The following is a 22137-nucleotide window of genomic DNA, read 5'->3' on the forward strand; positions in this document are numbered from 1 at the left end:
TTACATCCATCTAGTAGATGACACCCAAAGTTAATTTCAGAGTTTATAAAAAATATAAATACTTTAACTCTGAAAATTTTCACGAATATATTTTAAATTATATTTCATCAATAAAATTTCAACGAAAATAGGGCACATATGCGTCAGGAGCTAATTTTACACAAAACGCGGCGGTATACAAATTTGTACGAATAGCTTTTACTATACCTATATTTCTTCTTCGCTAAATTTTTAATTTAAATTTTATTGGCTGCTTTAGAATTAACCTAAATATGAAGATTTTAAGATTAACTGCAATTCTTGAGTGTTGTAATCAAGAAATTTTTTACTTATTTTGTTCCATACTTTTTAGTGAGAACCAAGCTTACAGAAATAGTCTTAATAAAGAAAAAAACATTAGATTATTTCATCGAATCTTTTGGATTCGTGCTTTCGAGCCAGAACTTCTTTGAATTTGCCGATCACACTTAAACGTTTCAACCTTAGCTACAGGCGTCGACTTATTAATTTGTTACGTTTCTTCTACTATTTTAAACTGAGATAGAACAAAACACTATATTTCTATTTTTATTTGAAAGTGATTACTTGAAAATGTTATTCAACAAAACCGTTTGCTGACAGTTGCTATTAGTTAAGTTAAAAAGCAAGCAAACTAGGGGACGGCTACAGAAAGTTCGGTAAGCATTCAAGCTAGCTGATTGCCATAATGGCAGTTATTTTCTCATTAGTATCTTTTTATACATGTAATCGAACCAATTGGTAATCAATTTTTAAAAAATGCAAGGAGAGTCAGTGAGAAGGAAAGAAAAAAAGAAGCCTGGAGTCGGAGTCGGAGTCGGCATGTTTTCCAACGACTCCGACTCCGACTCCTTTATTCCAAAATCAGTCCGACTCCGACTCTTCGACTCCGACTCCGACTCCGACTCCACAGCCCTGATCACAAGTGAAGAAATGCCATTCTCTGATGCCGTCAGAGCAAATCGCAACATTTTGGCACTAGATAAAAATAAAAATATTATAGCAAAATAATGCTAATGAACTTCATGTTTGCTTCAGAAAAGTCTTTATTCAAAATTCTCATTATGATTGCAACAAATATTACTGTTTATTAATGTCAATCTTTTTTTAACAGCGTGTAAACATTCTGTGCGCCAATGGAGTAGTGCGCCAAAATGCATCACTTCTGACGTCATAAAGACCACGCCATATTTCAAAAATCGGACATGATAAAAAATAAAATAAAAAATCACTATTGAGAAAGCTTTTTATTTTATTATTTGCTTATTCTATCAGTTTCAGCGACTAAAAGTAAACATTTTGCCTGATGGAAACAACTCCATGGCAATTAGTTTGCATATTTATTCCTTTTCTTTTTGAAATCATACGTAAATGTTTCCAGGCAAATTTCCTTCATGAGTTCGTGCAATAATAACAATAAAAGTGATAATAATAAAGAATAATGCGATGAATAAATAAATTAGTGTAAAACAAATTAGGAGAAAGTATAAAAATAAATCAAACTTGAAAGAAACAACTGGAAAATAAGCATATTTGAAAAATTGTAAATTAAATTTTCACCTTTTGTATTATAAGGATGCAAAAACTTTGTTATCTCGAAATCTGACACTAATCTTGAGCAGTAAAATCTACGTAGAAATTTTCAAAGGCGCAATAAAAGCGCTGGATCATTTAAACTGTACCGTATAGCTAAAACGGAAAGCTCACTACACTCCTCACATAGCAGAACCACGTAAAAATAAGTCTTGCTTTGCACAATAAAGTTAAAGAAGAACTGAAACATATAACGGATTCTGGAATAATTACAAAAGGGTCATTCCATGCGAAATCAACGAGCCTCTGAAATTGACTCATAATCGATTTCTTCAAAATTTACAGATTTGAGTCTACCCGCGTGATGATAGAAAAAAAATAGTTTTTCAGATATTTTTGATCATTACTTTTCTGTGTGCGACCTCCAAAGAACTCGAAAAATGGCTAAAAGTCACATTTCGGAAGTTACAAACATTAGTTTTTCTCAGCTATAAAGAAACACTAGAGTGTCTTACTAGATGTCATTTCAAAGCTCTTTTGATAATCTTTCACATGATATGTCACTTGGCAACGTTACGTGATATTAGTATTTTAGGGTCATGCAAATCATTATTTGACCTTGAATATTTTTAAAAGTAGATTTTTTAAAAATCTGAAAAAAAACAAAAATCAAAAATGCTTACTAATGTGATCTACCCTTGTTAAAAATTTCAGAATGGGACGGCAAGGGGATCATACTGAAAATAATTAATTATAAAATATTTTGATTCCGCGGAATAATGTTATTTTCCCAATATGCGGTTGCTAATTGAAAAGAAATAATTAATTTGCAATAAGATCCCAATGCGCTAAATACATATATATAAATATATATATATATATATATATATATATATATATATATATATATATATATATATATATATATATATATATATATATATATATATATATATATATATATATATATATATATATATATATATATATATATATATATATATATATATATATATATATATATATATATATATATATATATATATATATATATATATATATATATATATATATATATATGACGCCCCTAGTTTTGTGACACTATAATAAAAAGTAAAGTGTGCAAAATTTGAACTCGATCGGTCAATAATAACACGTGCCCCTAGGCCGTTGAACTTTAAAACTTTTGATAATTTTCCCACAAATCTTCGAATTTTTGCTTCCCAATACATCGTATCTCCTAGATTTGCAAAATATTTTTACAGTGAGGTAGCACTAAAATTAATCTTTTTAATTACTTTATATCATCTAAAGATTTTACGTTGAATAAGAATGAAATAATGCTTTAGAAGCTTTCTTTAATCGTACGCTTTTTTTCTCAATGTATCACGATAGTGTGTATTTTTTTCCGATAGTCTTGGACTGGGATAGCTTCTATAGAAGATGAGAAAAAGGAATTTTCGTTATGACAGGTATGTCACTTTTTGCCACTTCTCGAGTACTTAGGGAGGTGTCTTCAAAACACTTGTCTTCAAATATCTCACAAACTCATTTCTGCAGATACTGCCCTTTACCTTTCTACGACAGAAAATGTTTGAATAATATTGAATAACGTACACATGTTAACTTTCTGAATACTTTTGTGGAAATATGTTGACCCAATCTGTTTTGTACTTGAATGCGTATTGAAAATTTAGTATTTAAAACATACTTAAATCTATTGAATTATTAGAAAATAAATAAACTGGGCTGCGGAGTCGAAGGAAAAGTGACCGACTCCAGCTCCGACTCCAGGAATTTTTGAACCTTCGACACCTTTACCCCAAAATCAGCCCGACTCCGACTCCGCAAGCACTGGCACTCTGCCAGTGCTTGTGGACTTTGGGGAAAAATAACCGACTCTGACGCCTTTACCCCAAAAGTACTCTGACTCAGACTCCTAAACCTTGCTTTCAAACTCAATAAAATTGTTCAAATGATTCATTCCTATTGTTACACTCATACTTTCTGTTTTCATGCCATAACTATATATGTGGCTGCATTTGCATTTATTGTGACAAAAATGTGGATTTACAAGAGAACTAACGACAGATTAATGCAGTTACCTTACCCCACCGAAATTTAATTTTTATAATTGGGAAAAAGCAAAGGAATATAAGCATTGACATAAAGATTTTAAATGGAAAAGAACTTTCGGATATTATCTAGAGTAGTGGTTTCCAACCTGTGGGTCATGCGGTGCGACCCCATATGGGGTAGTGAATCTTTTATTATGAGGTCACGGCATTGTTTATACTTTTAAAATGTAGAATATTACTCAGTCTAAAAATAGTACATTAGGAAAAAAAGCCATCACTTTTATTTTTCTGAGTAATGTTGCTAATTGTAGTTAAGTTTTTTAAATAAGAGTAGGGGAATGTGGGGTAAAGTGAAATGGTTCAGATGACTTAAGTTTTTTTTTAAAATGAAGAAATCGGAAATTTGTTTTGAAAATTGCAGTACATAAAGAAAGAACATTGTATTTCTTAATACAACTTGTGATGAAACAGTATTTTTATATTTTTGGCAATAAATTTGAATCTTCAGAAAAAAAAAAGTGGAAATTTTTCACTTTTTTTATGGGGCAAAGTGGAAAATAAAATATTATATTTTCTATTCGATTCTAAAACATATTTTTGATCAAAGAATCAGTAAATGAAAAATGTAATGAATAAATGAAAATATAATGAAACTATAAACGAATAATTAAATGAACAATTCAATTAATGAAGAAATATAAATGAGCGAGTAAAAGAATGAATGAATAAGAAAATAAGTGAATGAATGAATAAGTAAGTGAATTAATAAATGAAGGAATGTAAATGAATTCGTTAGTAAATGAAAATGTAAGTAATTGATATTAAATGATTGAGTGAGTAAATGAAACGAACTATTTCACTTTGCCGCAGCCACTTTGCCCCGTATGTACTTGATTAATTGCACCATTTATTTAAAATACAAATCAGCTTAATATTAACTGAATTAATACTGCATTGGATATTAGGAGGTCTCAATTAATATTTAAAATGTTATTAACAAGAACTTTATCTTTTTATAGTAACAAAATAATTTTTGACTTACAACAAAATATTACAATATGATTATCGATTTTTTAAAATTGCCTGTATTACCAAATGCTTAAATTTTCGACGGTATTTTTTTTCCTGGCAGGAATAAGCTACATATGGTTCTACGTGGGTAAAATAATACCAGGTAGACAGAGCTAAAAGCAGAGTAAATATTTCACCATTTCAACTTTGCCATGCTATTTCACTTTGCCTCATGTTCCCCTACATTGTGAAACATTTTATTTGTATTGTGTTACTTTTCATCAAGTTGAAAATATTAATTTTTTATGATTCACCTCAAAATTAACTGAAAAATCAACATTTGAGAGGAAGAATTTCGAAATATACTATAATTTAAATTAATAAAAATTTAAACTTTGATTTCTTCCGTTATGTTACCCTTATTACTGTTGCGTATAAATATGTAACGTCACAACCATATTGTATTGTATATAAAGGGGATACATACACGGGGTCGCATTTTGTTTAATTGGAGGGAAAAAAAGGGGAAGGTCGGGACATGCAAAAGGATGAGAACTACTGCTCTAGAATCTTAGAAATAGTATCTGACGTCTGTCTGTAAGGGAAGGAATGTTTTTACAGACTGGTTCGAAGAAGTACATTACGAAAAGCAGGCATCCCAGTTGCTCATATTTTTATGATAGAACTCGTCTGCTAATGCGACCTGTTATCATTCCCTTGACACCCCCTTGAATTGGGACTTGATGACAGATGATGAGCGTGTGCGAGTGTTCTTTGCCAGATGCGGAATCCCATCTTTGACTTTTTCCAAAGCTGTAATGGAAACATCAGACGGGTAACATGTAGCAGGTCTTGAGACAGGAGGAAGATAAGACTTGAAATGTGCGAGTAAAAGTAATTTTCACTCATTTTAATGATGGAACTACCACAGACAGGAAGTATGATTAAAACAACGTAATGAAGTAGAAATATGTAATGTACACGCGAGCAGGGGCGCCCCGAACTTAAATTTTTCGGAGGACGGAAATTCTCAATTAGCGAATGGATCTCCAAATATTGCGAAATGATGATAATTTTGCCAAATAGCATTCCAAATTTTGCAGAATGATGATAATTTTGCCGAATCGCCAGTCACAATTTGGTTGATTTTTGGAAGGTCATGGTAACCTCCCGTGACCATCCATCTGATATTCAATATTCTACTAATGCCAAATGAATTACTTGTGGATATCTGTGTTCATTTACATACATATAAATGGAAAAAAAACTTTCAAATATATACATGTATACCTATACAGTAAAATCTCATTACAGCGAATACCAATACAACGTACGTACGAATCGCCAGACAAAATTTGCGACCAATTAAATTTTTGGAAGGTGACGGTAACCTCCTGTGACCTCCTATGTGGTACTCAATATTCTACTAATGCCAAATGAATTACTTATGGATATCTGTGTTCATTTACATACATATAAATGGAAAAAAACTTTCAATTATATACATGTATACCTACACAGTAAAATCTCCTTACAGCGTATACCAATACAACGAAATATCCGTTTCAACGACTAAATATTCAGTCAAAAGCACCGTGAAAACTGTTTCTCGGAGGTGTTGATTCAGTCCCGATTAAACCGCCATTGTATTGCTTAAATTCCATCATAACGAAATTTCCATCACTACAAACAAAATGAGCAATACCCTTGGAGTTCGTTGACACCGGCAATTAATTGTATGAAGATCGGTATGCTGTTATATTTGATGGCTAAAGGCGAAATAAATTAAAGAAAACAATTTTGTTTTCAAAATAAAATCTGAGCCGGAAGTTACAAGTCATGTTGCTCCATTGTTCTCACGTTGAAAACCTCTTTTTAACTCTAAAAGTAAACTAAGTACATAAAAATGTAATTGCCAACCGTCAGCTAACCGAATTTCATAAATAAATAATACTTTTTATTCTTTTGTTGTTAAATTTTTGCGTAATCTTAATATATAAAATTGGAGTTTGGTAAATTTGTTCCCTAAGATCTCAGAAACTACCCGGCAGATTTGGCTGAAACTTTCACCGTTTGTTCTTTTTGGTACTGGGGAGGTTTGTAGACCAGTTCGATAAAAATCCGATTGATAGTTCTTTTTTTATTCTAATTTGTCCAAATTTTCGCATAAATGCCCCAATATGACGGTTAAAAAATACATGCACATATTAAAATTATGTGTCCATCGAAAGCGCTTATTTTTCTGCTAAAGATGGCATCTGTTAGAAAGTTCTAAGTTGTATGAAAAACGAGTTATGGGCTTTTTTTGTTCCATGTTCGAAGGCTTTCCTCAACCCAATTCATTATTTAGGGTATCATCTCAACTCCCAGTTCATAGTTAGAATTGTTGAATGTTTTTGTGTTTCGTCTGACTGTTTGAGGCTTTTCTCAAGTCAAATCTTAAAGTAACGTTTTTTCCCCAAGATTGGCTAATAATAACTAGATTTGGTTGATTATTTTTCATTTAAACGGAACTTTAGTGTAATTAATGGGGTTTTTTTAAAAAAATTATTTGTGCTGATTGGATTTTTTAATCATTATCCAATCTAACAGCAGAAACCTCGCCAAAATTTATGCAGAAAGATTTCAGTAGCGGATGCATTTGGCAGTTTTTTCAACTGTCACGGTTTTTGAAGTCAAAGACTACGTAATAATGTTTGTCAGCTTTCACCATGTAAACAAAATATCGTCAATCAAAGAATCTTTAAAAATTTTTTTTACTGTAAAATAATCCAGCAACTAAATTAGGCAAATCCGTAAACAGCACAAAAACTTCCATTAATGTGACTTTGTGCACAAATTCAAACCATCGCCAAATTTTACTACTTATTTTGGAAACATTATGGATGAAATTGTTTAGCGCCATTTTATGGTGACCAAAAGTATCTTAGCATATGGCGACAATATCTTTTTAACAAAAATTAGTAACATACCGTTTTACAAAGTAAGGAGGGAGAGCATTATCCAAGGTATCCCAAAACGATTTCCACAATAATTGAAATTTTCCAAAATAACTAAAGCAAGTTTAAGGGGATCACGGGCACGCGGCTACATTTTTTTTTTAAACAGTTCGTTCTTCAATAGACATACAGAGAAGGTAAGACTCAATGTAAAAAAAAAATAAGTATTAACTGATAAATCTTTTTAAACATGTGAAGTTTAATTTCATATTTCGAGAATTCTTCAAATTTTTATACACTTAAATTTTGTGTTTTCGTTTCTAAATGAATACTATTTTGCTCTTTTTACTTACTGCTACTTTAGTTTTATAAGTAAGGAAGAAGCTAGATTTTAAGTCACGTCAAAAGGGTGTAATTTAAGTTCTTTCACTTAAAACAGAAAACAAATACAAGTAACGATTGTTTCTGATAATTATTGCTAACCCAGGCAACGCCGGGTATTTTTGCTAGTTTATATATAAATTTTATATTTTTATAGCAATACTAAGATAAATCGGACCAATCAAAATGATATCTAATGGTATGAGTTAGAATTGCTTTTCGGACATTGACATCAAATTTGAATTACGTTTTAACCCCAAACAAGCTTTTTAATTAAGTATAATTTAGGTTTTTATTCCACTTTATTTACTCTACAGCTTGTAATTGAAAACATTCAAAAGTTTTTAGGATCGTCGTTTGAAAAAGAAACCTTACATAATTATGTTTTTGCCATGACATCACCGTGTAAAAGGATGGAGTTAGTTTACAATTTTCGGAGATTATTCCCCCTCGCTCAAAATCCTTGTTTTTCGCATCTTTAGCTGACATTCTTCTTTCCATGGTAGCAATCCTGAAATGGAAGAGATCGGCAATCACAGGGGTGCCCATCTAGAGGGAGGGGTCATGGCGCAGCCTGCGCCATTGAAATTTTTAGGGGGGGTGGGTTTGAGGGGTATTTTTCTCATTTGGGGGAGTTCTTTCGTTTTTTGGTGTCGGGGTCCGCGATATTGAGGGGGATTCGCTCCTGCCCTTAGGGGAGGGCACCCCTAATCAATCGCTCCACCGAAATTCCATCATACGTCATGAATAAGACAGGGAAAAGGGGATTTCCTTCCAGTATTATCAAAAATTTACCATCATCATTTTAAATAGTTTTTTTCCAAACCAATCCATACATTTCACAGTTCGTTTCATTAAAAATGATATTATGAGGTTCTACTTTTTTAGTTGCTACAGACTACAGCATCGTGTATGCAGTACACTTTAATAGAAACCTTTTGGTACTTTGGTACTTTCAAGAGTCATCCGCAATGATAGGTTTTTAGTAATCAGGGCACAAAATTTCATCATTTTCAACCACAGGAGAGAGCATAGCCCTATCCTACCTTTTTTTAGCAGTCGGTTAAACTCGGAGCTCCATTCGGTAGATTGGGAGCCCCCCCCCCCTTCAACCTCCTTCTAAAATTCAGGGTGCCCTTGGTCCGTGGACCTCGGGCAGGACAGTGGACATCATAATTTTATGGGACCAAAAATAGCGTACATTTCCTTCTCTTCATTTTTGTAAAGCACATCTCACATTATAAAAATTCTAAAATTTTAGCATGCATTTTAGTAGAGTTACTAGCTGCGTCGCCCCCGGTGTACCTCAAAAATAAAAGATATGTTGAGTGACGCGTGTTCAAAAATCACGCTTGAACAAAAAAAAAAAAAAGCAATAAAATTTTGCGGCAGATTTCGGAAAAATAACCAAAAAGGAAACATTTTAAATCTCCCGATTACAGGAAAAGCCTCAAAACAAAACCCATAATTTTATTTGTTCTTATTCGAGAAAAAAATGGCAACAGAGCTTTCTTTTCCATGATTTTCTTAATTTGAATGGAGGCCTTCGAAAAATAGGGATTTTAGGTCGAAATCTAAGTATCATAATTAATAGTTTTATATTGATATCTCTGCTAATTATTATTATGTTAACTAGCCAAACATAAAGACGGGAAAATTACGAACCCATCGATACCTGGTTCGATAGTCAGTTTACTGGCGTTCGGAAGAAGTAACTCGAACATATATAGATACTTAGATAGGTACATACGCTCAGCTTTTAATTATGTAAGATTGTGCATGAATGTTTGATTAGGTTTTTCAGGTATACATAACTTCGAAAATATGCAGATTGTTCCTTTGAGGGCTAAACCAACTTTTACCAAGTCCTGGCTTTCACTTTGGCTGGACATTGCTCGAGGGGAAATTTTGACTCATCTCCCCTCCCCCCTTCTCCTGCCCCCACCCTTAGAAGGAATTCTTGTCTGCGCTATTGGTAATATTAAGTTCGTAAAGAAACTCTAAGATCAAGTGTGCTATCATCCTCCAATATACATCTGCGACTTTACTTGCATTGAAGTATAGGAGATATTAACAGGGGTGCCCCGATGAGAAGTCACAGGATATCATTGTGACCTCTTGAAAATTTTATAATTCGACAAATTTTATAGGGCGGCTCGGCAAGTTTGGAGACAGAGTGCTTTTCTTTTCTTTTTTTTTTTTTTTTCTTGATGGTGCATCATCGCTATTCTGATTAGAAATTAGAATTATGATAGGTGAGCTTGCTCGTCTTTTATCATTCGGTAAAATTCGGAGTTTCATTCAGACATGGCCACCTACAGGGCCGATCGCAGAAAGCTGTGATTCGGAAAATTTAGAATGTATACTTTCCAAAAATTTAAGGTCGGAGTGTCCCTGGATGTTGCTAACACCCAGAAATGATGACCGGCAAATGGAGTGTCAAAACTTGGGAGTGGACAAAAAGCAGTCCAACCGATTCAGAGAACCAGGATTCCGTGGGAAGATCTTCAGATCGTCCGATGATGACAGACAAGGAGCATGTGCTGGCTTCTTGGAATCGTCAGCGAGACGTTCCTTTCACAAGAGCGGATTTGTGTGGACACGCGTTGAGTGCGGATTAATGACGCTGGGTGGTTGAGCGACTGACGTGTGGTGACAGTTGCCAGCTGCCGGGAAGATATAAGTTCGAAACACCCACGATATCGAGAACAAGGGGTGTGTTCAACTCACCAAGGAGTCCCGCGACTCGTAAAAAGATGCTAATAAATCAGCGACGAAGGAGGTCAGCTCAGTTCTGGAAGAATTGCATAAAATTTCCTGGCACTGTGAAGAATGCCAGGAATTTGTCCGAGGAAAAAAAAAACAAAGTTTCTCATCTGTCACAAATAATATTTGTTATCGAACATTTTAAAATATAATTCACGTTTCTCTTAACATCGATGCATCAAAGTTGTTTACCATTTCAACAGAGGGTACTGGATCATCCTCTCATATAACCACTGGTGGTCTGGGTCCCGCAAAAGGGCGCCAACCTTGGACTTCAAAATGCGCAAAAAAAAGGTTGTTCCTAAATGTATGGATTTAAAGAAAACACTTTTAAAAGGCGAATTAAAGTCACACAGGTTTGTGGACGCAAAATAAATTAATAAATAAATAAATAAGGAAGTCGTACCAAAAAATAAAATAAATAAGTATATATTTTTTACTTTTATTGACCTAATTAACTTTTACTGACCACATATGGTGGGGGAGATAGGAGGAGGGGGGCACGACCTAGATATCAGTGCTCAATGAAGGGCGCAGAGCCTGGAATCTTGAAAATCCCTCTAGGCTATCAAATTTTTCAAAAAGTACTTATAGACAATATTTTGTTCTTTATGTTTATGTTTGACGAAAAATGAAAACATAATGAGAAATTCTCTTCATAAGAGCCATGTACAGAAAATACATTATTTCAACAATTTTGTTCGCATGTTTTGTTGTTTGGAATATAAGTCAGTCTTTTTTTAAATGAATAAATTAACTAATAAATAAGAATAAAACATTCAAAATATTGGGCAGAAATGCACAAGAAACTAGAAACAAGGCGCATACATTACAAGAAGACAAATCACTTTTGCAGTTTAATGAACACACAAGACATCCGCCCCCGGTTCGGAGAAAAACAGACATAAACAAAGCCTCTGCTTTTAAGGTTTGGCGCATATGTGGCATTCCAGAATTTCATTCAACGGCAGTACCGATTTCATTCTTACAAGACTTTTTACTATTTCCGTCGATTATCCTGCCATTCACGTGCCTTCCAGGCCTTTGTGCCGAGATGGGCGTGAGGTCCGCTTTGCACGACCTCTTGGCTCGTGCACGCGCCGATTCGCGCTTACCGGCGGTCACGCACGAAATATAAAAAGGAAATATTGTGGTTCTCTCCGATCAGTGAAGACACGACGCGCGACGCCCGCTTTTGTGACTTTGACCACAGGTGGTGGGTGTTCAACGAGTTGGATATTCGTGGAGTCGGCGGGAGGCTCGGACACAAGCATCATGATGAAATTGATAGTGCGAAAAGTCATTGAATTCTCAAGGGGGCTGAGGGTTTAGAGCGAGAATGACCTACTCCGACTCAAACTCCTTTACCCCAAACTCAGTCCGACTCCACTCCGACTCCTCAAACACTGGCAGAGTGACCGACTTCGAGGGAAAATGGCCGACTCCAAGTCTTTTACTCCTTAATCAGCCCGACTCCGACTCCGCAGCCCTGATTCTAAAGGTAGATCTTGGAAAAGCTCTATTGAGACCCTGGGCTGCAATTAGCGTCCGATTGTAGCACGGGCCCAAGAAGCCTGTGCCTTATTCACTTGATCTAAAGAGGCCCGAAAATTGTTATCTGTAAAATTACTGAAACGTTTTCATTTCCTTTCTTTATTATTTTTACAAAATCTCGAAATTATTATTACTTATAGTCAGTGCCGCGCCGTCCCTATGTGCAACGTCATGCGGCGCACGACGGCGCCAGAATCAAAAAGGCGCCGAGCTCTACCAATCAAAAATGCTCTAAACGTGTGGAAAAAATCTCCAACCAAAACAATAAAATTGACCTTTTCATTATATCTAATCTAATAATGATGGTGAAATTATACTGCTCATTAAAACAAGCAATGCTCCTCGCTACCCTTCTAAAAGAAAAAATATTGCCTTGTTGTGTTCAAACATGCTACTTAAAAGCGCAATTTTTTTACATTGAAAACACGTGATGCTAATTTATGCATTTATGAGCATTTTTCTTTTTATGTGGAGCCCTGAATGCTATTTCGGTATGTCTATAATTTCACAAGGTTGAGCGTACGAAGCGCAAGAAATGTGCTATTAACCATTTTGGTTCTTGCAGTGTATATGCTGTATTATAGTTTATGCACCTCCAGAATGCTGAGTTGAATGTTCTTCAAAAATATTCTTTGTTATTGAAGAGAAAAAAACGCGTCTTATGCAAACAAAGTGATTTTGATAAGAAAAAATAATGATGGTGGGGAAAAACAAGTTTCTTTCAAAAAGAAATCTTTGAATTAAAAATTTTCAATAGTTACAGCTGGTACTACTGGGTTCAAACTAATTGGTCAGCTACTCCACCCTCTGTCTTATTTCTTTTCTTTTTTCCTTATGGTTTTTCTTTTTCTAGTTCGTGTGAAATAAGATTGATCTTTGAAGTTTCTCAGCAATTTTTTCTTGTTTCTAGTTTTTCTGAAAATAAGAAAGTCTGCTCCTCCTCCGATTCTTCCCCCTCTCCCCCCATCAAAAGCATTGCGGAGCATCTCAAATTTCGTTTCCAGATCTTAAATTTCGCACAATTTCCAGGGAAAGTCCCCGAATACCAAACAACATCGCTTAAAACTGCGTTCGAAATCACTTAAACTTGCGTTTTTGGAGCTTCAATTTCGAAAGATTGCCGGCCCCAATGTTACCAAATATGGTCTTACAATCACGTTTTTAAGACTTCAATTTCAGGAAATATTCGGGCAAGGGCCTTCGAATTGTCATTAAAATTTAGGTTTTTAAAACATGACTTGCGTCAAATTTAAGTGGAATAGAGTCTGAACCTCTTCTCCTAACATCATAGAATATTACTGAAGTTTTAGGGTTTTAATTTTGAAAAAAACTCCAGGGGAAGCTCCAAAACCTTCTTCACATAAAAATCCTCAAAGTTGTCTGCAATTACGTTTTTGGAAGTTCAATTTCGAAAAATTAGAGGGGAGAGGAGTAAATTGATCTCTATGTGTTTAAAAAAAAAAAAAGAGAGATCGGGTAGAATCCCAGAGTCCTATCCCTTATCCTACCGTCAAGAAATAATGGCCTATAATCAATCTCATTTTAAGGCTTCATCATGTACAAATTTCCGTGGAGCCCCCTGAACTGTTTTCCCCACATAACACCACCAAAGAACGTGTAAAATTGCTTTTAGCTACAAATTTCAAAATTTTTACAAAGAGAATTATTATTTTTTCAATGAGTCCCCATAAAAATATTTTTTAGTTGCGTCACTGATCATGTTGTCATGTTTTGACAGGCATAACTGTTTTATTAATAATTCATCACTTAGAAATTAGATAGATACTCACAGTGGCGTTAACTTTGATACTTCAAACATTTTTCTGTTTCCAAAACACACTATTAGAATATCAGAGGAGCTGCTAAACTCTAAACAAGTTCGAGATATAGAGTAAAAACGTACACCATGTTCCAAAATTAAATATTCACACATTGTTTTTTGAATAAATTAAATGCCAAACATTTTTTTTTTTCATTTTATATTTGTCTATAAAACCTCTTTCCTTGTGTTAACTATATTTTCCCCGAACGCCAGAACATAAAGGCGCTCAAAAGACATTTGCACGACGGCGCCGATCAGGCTTGGCACGGCCCTGCTTATAGTGTGGTTGAGCTATTACCTCGGCACTGTTTACTTCTTTTTAGGGAGTTCAGTGAAAAAGGGACACGTTGTTGGCGCGGATTTGAGTTGGAATACTTTCTAAAAACTACTACGAGCTTACCCCAACCCAACTCAGCGCCAATTATTTTCCCCTCTTACCCCAAAAAAAGGTAAGCAATGTCAAATTCATGGTATCAGACCACACTATACACCTGTACCCAAATTCTACTTACTTTTAAACGTCAATCAATGAAGTCGGCTTTTTCTCTCCAGGTCCGATACTCTGCCAAGGCTGCGGTGTCCGAGTTGGAGTTGGACTGATTTTGGGGTAAAAGAGAGTCGGAGTCAAAAAATTAGGGAAGTTGGAGCCAGAGCTACAGTCGGTCATTTTCCCTCCGAGTCCACAGCCCAGTTAATGATGATTGTTTACACGATTTGTTTTCATTCTAATGTTTTGATTATTTCTTCGTTTATTAATTGTTTTGGCAACGGAAAAAAAAAAGAAAATTTAGATTCCTTTTTTAACGGAAAGAAAGAGTTGCAAACGGTTTAATTTTTTATAAAAATTATTTAGTAAGATGAACTTTTTTTCTGAAGTTATTATTATTATTATTATTATTATAAGCAACGGTGGGAAATAAAATCCGAGGTTCCTCATTTTCATCTAAAAAAAAGTGCTTTGCCAACTTTTGCTTTCTTTTTTTTTTTTTTTTTTGGAAAATTTTTAAAGAATTTTTAATGATAAAACTAATATATTAGCTGCTCTTGCTCTGTTTAAAGGTGCTGCTACTTTGTTTGATCGTTTATTTATTTTTTGCTTATGTGTTCCCTTTTTTTTTCTTCTTCTTCTTCTTCTTTTTTTTTTAAGTGAGAGGAATATCCTGTTTTTAAAAGTCAGCTTTAAATGTTAAAAGGTTGTATTTGACATTTAGTAGTTTCAACCCAGCTTATTAAGAGAACATTGATCAGACTCCAGAAAATCGACGTTGGGAAACGAGGCTCGTTTAGTTGTAGACGGATGAACTTCTTGTTTTTCTTTGAATGTTTAAGTCATAGTCAAAGGCTAAAAGAAAAATAATATAATAAATAACAAATAATTTCTAATTACAAAATCAAATCACTTTCAATTTCAGTATCAAAAACGGAAGGGTGAGGCTTTCATGCTATTAAAATAAAAGTATTACTCCAAGGGGAGGGAGGAATGGACAATTACAGCATCTGCTCTAATGGGATTGGCTATATTTTCAACTCTAATTATCATATTTCCATGTAACGAGCTGGGAAAATGTCCTTAAAGAGATTAGCAGCAGCTTTCGATTAGTAATTGGTAAGCCGAGGCAACTCTTTCAGAAGGACGTGATGTTATTTGACGAGTTCAGGTGTTGGGATCGGCACCCAGAAATTATCACGGAGCAATCGAAATGGGTATAATTTTCGATACTGGAGATAAATGGCTAGGTTTTTGGAAGAGTTCTTGACTTAAGTGGATCGTTACGAGCATTTGTCGGCAGTTTGTCGTTTGATACATTTTTTAACAGGCTGCAATTAATGAATGGGAAGCTTTGATAAAATCTAAATCGATCATAATATTGCCAAACCTACCGAATTCATTAAGACTTACGTTTAACTTGAGCAGCTTTCCCAAACTGATGTATTATTTTGAACTGACTGTTTATACCTATAGGCTCCAATAAATACAGGATTGACCTGTCAGCCGTTTTAATTATGTTTTTGTTTTGTAGCGTCAACTGCAAGGACGCCCCGAACCTAGCCTTTTATCCCAGTTAATCCGGATAAGCAAAAATGTACCGAATAAAAAATGTACGCAATTGTACTGCAATCCTTGGTTCCAAAACTCTTTACTTTGACAGAAACGAATTCAATCTTTATTTATTTGTTACTATAACTTCCTTCTTTAATCTTCTCAAAACAAATGCAATTCTGATTACTATTTATTTAACTAGAAAATCGCCCGTCAAGGTATGACGGGTGAAAATTGCTTCAACATTTGAACAAAGCCACTGCCTGTTTAATGGTATTTTGATACTTGAAATTGTAACCCTAACTCCAGTGGATTAACCCTAAACTCCTGTAGGTAGTGTTTATTGTTGACCATTCTTTCGTTTCTTCATTCCAGTGGAGGGTCATTTCACGGTATTTTTGACATTTATGTAGAGTCCGTAACGGTACCTTTTTTGCCATAACTTTTTAATTTACTGTTTGATTCGCAAACTATTTTAATTTGAGTTGGTGTATTGGTAGAAAAGGCTCAAAATAAAATAATATGCTGATAAAACAGTAAATTAAAAAGCTATGGCAAAAAAAAAGGCACCGTTACGGACTGATTTGCAAATTATTTTAATTTGAGTTGGTGTGTTGATAGGAAAAGCTCAAACTATTATAATATGCTAATAAAACAGTAAATTAAAAAGTTATGGCAAAAACAAAAGGCACCGTTACGGACTATACATAAATGTCTCAATTATCGTGAAATGACCCTGAAATGACACACCAGTAAAACAGTTAAGTTGCCGGATCGAGCTCACCCTTGTCACAATAAAGCCTTTCCCTACATGTTAAACATTACCAAAACATATTATCAAATTATCATGCCGGTGGCGTGGTTTTAATTGTTGAAACACGCGCGTTACTCGATCATTGTCTATTATATGTATGAGGATTTGTTACTATAACTTAATCTTCTTAAAACACATACAATTGTGTAATTATTATTTCTGTACTTAGTTACTCTAACTTCATTCTCTTGTCTTTTAAAAACAAGTATTATAATAATAATTATTTTTTTAATTTGTTACGTTTGCTTCAGTTTTTAGTCTTCTCTTTTTCTCTTTTTTAAGAAACGCGACTCTTTCAGCAATGTCCCGAGGCTCACTCAGAGACAGCGAGACAGACTGATTTAAATCGGAACTATTCCGTTCAAAACATGATTTATGGTCACTTTAGGAATGTAGAAACTTGTCTGCAGTGGCCTATCCGGGGGAGGGGGGAGGACATAACCCAATCCGAAATTCAGGAATTTTCCTCTTTTGACCATAGAAAAAGATTAAATCTAGGCATATCCTCATTTGAAAGTTAAGCATATTCCCCCGCCCGAATTGTTTTCAGCTTATGCCTGTGCTTTTATGCTTGTATAGAGTGTTTCCAAAACGCATAATTTTTTTTATTTTCATTGAAAACTTGTCAAATTCGATTTGTTCAATTGTACAGTGTACAAAAAAGATGTTTATTTTAAGAGTTAACCGTGGGAAATTAATATTTTATCACCTTGTTTACTACGTTGGATTTGTTCAATTTTACGGTGTACAAAAAAATGTATTTATTTTAAACAATTAAAATTTAAAAATTAATATTTGTCACATCGTTTGTCACTTTAGATTTGTTCAATTGTACAATGTTCAAAAAAAGAAAAAGAAGATATCTATTTTAAACGAGTTAACCGTTAGAAATTAATGTTTATCACATTGTTTGTCTTAGCACGTTGCATTTCTTCAATTGTACAATGTAAAAACAGATATCTATTTTAAACGAGTTAACCGTTAGAAATTAATGTTTGTCTTGTCACATTGGATTTGTTCAGTTGTTCAGTGTACAAAAAATATATTTATTTTAAACAAGTTAACAGTTAAAAATTAATTTTTGTCACATCGTTTGAATTTGTTCAACTGTACAGTGTACGGAAAATATATTTATTTCAAACGAGTTAACTATTAAAGATTAATGTTTGTCACATTAGAATGGGGTGGTTTCCTTCAGTCAAAAATACTACTTTTAGTCATTGAAATGGATAGAATGAGCAAAAAAAAAATAACATGGACCAAGAAAATACTTTCATTTTCCCAACAGTTTTTTTTTAAATTAACTTTTTTAAATGTCCGATTTTTCAAACAAGGCGTGGTCTTGATGACGACACAAATGATGCTATTTGGCGCATTTTTCTTCCGCGTTTCCACATTATAATAATCAAGAAGCGAATTAAAATTGCGCTCTACACTTGCTATGAACCATATCGTTGCCAATACACGTGAGTAAAGATGCGAATTAAATATTTTCCACTGTGAATGGCAACACTGAATGGCATTTCATCATTTGCGATGTCATCGGCAGAAGCCGTAAACAATGAAAGCGCTCCAATTTAAGTATTTTTTTAAAAGTATTAAATATAAACAAATTTATCAAAAAATGGTCAGATCCTATGTTTTTAAGCATGCTCTTTCAGAAAAAAATACTTTTAAATTTTTGGAAACGACCCCATTGTGCAATTTTTAAGTGTACAAAAATATTTTTATTTTAAACTAGTTAACTGTTAAAAATTAATCTTTGTTATGTTACGACGTTGCATACATTGTGATAACTTCAAATATTCTTTTAGAAAAATTCTCGGTAATTTAATATTTCTGATCAGAGCATTCAACCCCTTTCAAAGTTATTGAACTAGCAAGGAATTAAATATTGCATGAGCTATGAAACCTGTTTCTAATGAAATTTCTGTTTCAGACCAGCAATTATGTTTTTTACAAAAACAAACCTTGCGGGACATTTACTTCCAGAGTGAAAAATAACCTAAGCATTCCTTTATCTTTTACAACGTGTAAGTTCATGTCACACTGTGTAACCCAAATAACTATAACCAGATAACCAGAGAAGGATATTAATTTCTCTTTAATATTCCAAAATCGCTAGCTTCGGGTGACAGCGGACATGATATTTCCCGGCCTATGCAACACATCTTTTTCCTTTTCGATTTTTTCAGCATTCCAAGGATTCGAATTCTATAATTACACCAGTTGTAATCCAATCAGCAAGGCTTCGAAAGTCGAAACTTTTCAAGAGCTCAAATTCTTTCGCCAATTGCTATTTGCATTTTCTTCCTCTTGCACCTGCCTTCTTTCTATCGGATGGGGGGCTGTAACATGACCTTATCCAGCCCGTTGCCATGGTAGCATCCACGTGACATGAATGTTTGAATTGGTAAATCTGCACAGGATTCTTTAGTTTAGTTGCATATCTTTTTTTTATGATTACGGTTATAGCGTTGTTTTAACGGTTAGTTTCTTTCTTTTTTCTTAAGTCAAAGACATCGTTTTTTGTTTGTTTTTGTCTTAATAGAAGTCGCAGTAAAAAAAAAAAATAATAAGGCGTAATCGTTCGCGTTTTCCCAGGCTCGAACACCTGCCTTTGATATGATTTATGAAAGTGTTAGCAGAACTTTCTCTTGGGAAATCTTCCAGTACATCATTAAATTGTTTGTTCTTAATTGAAAACAAAACCAACCTGTTTTAAATGTCCTCACGAAATCATCACTAATATTGCCTGATTATCGCAAGGTCCTGCTCACAGTGACAGCATCTGCGGCTTACAAGTGAGGAGGTACTAATCAAAGCCACACATGTCCTTTCTAAACGATTTTTAAGAATTTTCGAAAAACGTGTTTCTGAATACCCTTTTGTGGAAAAATGTATTTGTATATTAATTTAAATTGAATTTGTCTCTTTAATATTCTTAAGAGAAAGTTTCAAATATAGGAAGAACAATAAACCTGTAATTAAATTACTAAATTAGGATATGTCTTCATTAGATTGTAGGGGAAAGTGGGTTAAAAGCGGACCCTAAGGTTTGCATGCTTCCAGATATCACAGTTTTTAGCATAAAAAAACAAAATTTCGTAAAAGTATGCACTATTTATCTATTAATGCAAGCACAGTTTCAAAACCAAAAGTGTTTTTTTAATTTTTATTAATTTTTTTGCAAAAAAAAAAAGTCATTTTACCCGGTTTTGTCCCACTAGTGGGGTAAAACCGAGTAGACATGTTATTGCTATAGGAAAATAAACGTTTTTAAAAGTTTTCACAAAATTCTAGTTTTATTTAGTGACATATGTTAACTATTGTCATAACATACTAGAATAAGTATAAAGGACGCATATTGATGAGTTGACAGTAAATTTAATTGTCTTTACCTTTAATTTTTTGCTGTAATATAAGGCCTAGTGACACCAGTCGCAAGTAAAATAGTAAATGCAGGCAGTATTGTTTGGACTCATCCCTCATTTTCTCCTTCAGTTTTTCTTTTCTTGGACGCTTTTTATTTTCTGTCTGTTCCTTTTTGGCATCTTTATAATGTTGCCTTTTCTTTGATTCGTTTATCTTTCTTTCAGTTTTTTTTTCCTTCCATCCATCTTTGGTCTTCTTTCCAACATATTTCTTTTTCTTTTTTTTCTAATGTTGCCTGATAATGAAGCTTGTATAGGGAGCCCGTCAAAACGACAGTTTTCCCTTTTCTCTTGTCCTCTTTCGACTGCATCTTGCTCTCAGTGTATGGAGTAGTACCCGGTTTTGCCCCTCGGTTAGTACCCGGTTTTGCCCCGCACATACAGCTTTCATAAAAAATGCCGTCATATGACTATACAGAACGCTACAAACAATTACTTAGAGTGATAATGAAAGTAATTAAATGTTGTACAAAGAGAGCTATATGCATTTACTGTTGCAGAAACAGCATTGTAGTATAATCGGTTTAGTTTTGTTCAAAAATTTTAAGCAAAAACCACTCAAACAGAATTTTCTTCACAGGAACGAAAGAGCAGAAGCTAGTGCGTTCTAATTTAATGGCCACTGCTTTTTCATCAAGGTGGAAGGTCTCTTGTCCACGTGATTGCAGCGCTTACAGGGGATAGAAGGGGGTACCCGGTTTTTACCCGACTTCCCGGTTTTACCCCACTTTCCCCTATCTAATGGGCATGTTTTTCTTTCAGAAAAACAGTAATGAACATGTGTGTTTTTGAACGAATTGGGAACCTAAAAACATTCACAGACGTCCACCATAACCTCAACAGTAAGTGGCACAAAGCTTGACAGTGTAGATATGCTCCACATCATGTGACCAAAATGGGCGCCTTCTATTGGCCGAATGAACTTGTGTTTGATTAAAACAATTTTATGGACACATTTTTGTTCGATTTAGGACTCAGTTTGCAAATTAAAATAATAATTTTAATTTCTTAGACGCTGTTCTCTTAAGCCCTCTTAAGTCCCGACTCCAGTCGATGGATTTTCAAGATGCAGAAAATCGACAGCGTCCATGTCGTATGATTATGCGGCATGTAAAAGATCCCTCGAGTACTCGTTCGGCATAGAGTATCTCTTGGGAAAATTAAACTCCTAGTGTTGTTTCGCACCGAATAGAGCCCAGGTGCCTCCATCTGGTGGGGAAACTCGGCGTCAAAATTCTTTTAGCAATGGCATCCCTCCGATAGTGGTGCCACGTGAAAGAGTTTTTGCTATGCCGGGGGAGCGCACTAGGTCTGCAAAAGGTAGTGTCTCTACCGCAGCCCCAATAGAAAGAAAAAAAAAATTGAACATCGATGTTTTTTAATTGATAATGCCCCACTACCTCTAAGCATGTAATGCACCTGATTAATCCGGTTAAATTATGTTTTGGCTCTGCACCACTTCGTGAAAATTACCGGTTGTCTGATTGACACAACTACCTGACCGTCCAAAATCATTAACTGAACAATAGCAAAAATTATCCCATGCTGACTGTCTCCAGCTAGATTTCACATTGCAGTTAGTGGTAAATCTTCTTTAGGACTCACCTCAGACGCGAGTAAATTCAAGGATTGGAATAATCTGGTGGCAGGGCGAATTTGTTGGAAAATTCATCTTAGTTGCTCAACGTGCAGTGGGTCAAAGCAACAAAAGCATTTCCTTCTCTAACTTCTACCTAAATTAAGCTT

The sequence above is a fragment of the Uloborus diversus genome, chromosome 8, assembly GCF_026930045.1.
Source record: "Uloborus diversus isolate 005 chromosome 8, Udiv.v.3.1, whole genome shotgun sequence".
Classification (NCBI taxonomy): Eukaryota; Metazoa; Arthropoda; class Arachnida; order Araneae; family Uloboridae; genus Uloborus; species Uloborus diversus.